Source organism: Silene latifolia, chromosome 8 (genome assembly GCF_048544455.1).
Source record: "Silene latifolia isolate original U9 population chromosome 8, ASM4854445v1, whole genome shotgun sequence".
Taxonomy (NCBI): Eukaryota; Viridiplantae; Streptophyta; class Magnoliopsida; order Caryophyllales; family Caryophyllaceae; genus Silene; species Silene latifolia.
This window is the reverse complement of record NC_133533.1, coordinates 94984943-94986247: the sequence shown is the minus strand read 5'-3', so window position 1 is coordinate 94986247 and position 1305 is coordinate 94984943. Positions and strand designations below refer to the sequence as shown.

Genomic DNA, 1305 nt, shown 5'->3' with positions numbered 1-1305 from the left:
CCCACAATAGAAGACTTGCTAGAAATACTTTGAGAGGTATTGGTGAAGTTGTGGATATTCAACCAACCATTGAGTTTACCAATCCTTTTGCTAGAGAAGGAGAGGATAACCCAACACAAAATCAACCACAAAATTAACATTCCGTACCAGCCGAGGGGAACCTATCCAATGGTACTCCCACACTACAACATTTGACCGGTAATTTCATTGCAAAATACGCATTTACCAAATTAGTCGAAAGAAGCCGATTTGCGGGGATGCCTAGTTAAGACCCTTATTCTCACATGGAGACTTTTTGTGACTAATGTGATGCGATTACTCAAACCGGAGTTACTCAAGACCAAATTCGATGGGTCTTATTTCCATTTTCTTTGATTGGTATCGCGAAACAATGGTTAAAGAGCCTTAATAAGGCTAGTCTTTGTATTTACTCTTGGAAGAAATTAGCACTTGCTTTCTACAAGAAATTCTATCCTCCGGAAATGACTAACATGTTGAGAGCCCAAATCACGGGATTCAAGCAAAGGGACGAAGAATCTTTGTATGAAGCTTGGGAGAGATTAAAGGGAATTTGTCGCTTATTCCTCATCATGGACTTAGTGAATGGTTCTTGGTACAACAATTTTTGAATGGTCTTTATGAAGACTCCCGAAACATTCGCAATATGGGATCAAATGGTATGTTCACCGAATTTGTCGATAATCAAACATGGAACAAGATTGAGGAAATGGCGGTCCATAACTCACAATATAGTAGACCTTGGAAGGCTACTAGAGGAGGCAAGCATAAAGTGAAATTGTATTACTCAATTGGGTGCTCAACTTAGTGCTCATATTGATACCATTAAATTGAAGTTTGAGAAGGCTATGGCTAAACTTGAAGAAGCCTCCAAATCACCTAAGCAACATGTAAATGCTATGGTGGCAACTTCATCGATTCCAAGTGGAGTATGTGAGAGTTGTGGAACTTTAGGACATGTCCAAAATGAATGTAGTGGATCAAGTGAACAAGTGAATGCTTTCCAAGCATACAAGAGTGGTACCCCTTATTCCAACTATTACAATAAAAACACCAAATTCCATCCCAACCTCTCATACAAAAGCCAAAATATTCAAATCAACCAACATACACCCCACCTCCAATAAGAAATCAAGCTCAAAGACCCTTTTACAACCAAAACCTAGGTTACCAAAAAAAAACTCCATATAATCAATTCAATGACCAAGGTTTTGATGTTCAAAAAGCGGTCCTCCAAATGCAAAAGAATCAACAAGAATTTTTCACTCAAATGCAGAAAAGATAGTC

General features: G+C 38.5%; 1 non-coding gene across 1 annotated transcript; it reads right to left on the bottom strand.

Annotated features, from left to right (window-relative positions):
* Nucleotides 1–491: 491 nt before the first annotated feature.
* On the bottom strand, nucleotides 492–597 carry LOC141597982 (small nucleolar RNA R71). Its single transcript, XR_012523187.1, has one exon. It is a non-coding gene; the product is annotated as a small nucleolar RNA R71 (small nucleolar RNA).
* Nucleotides 598–1305: the final 708 nt, after the last annotated feature.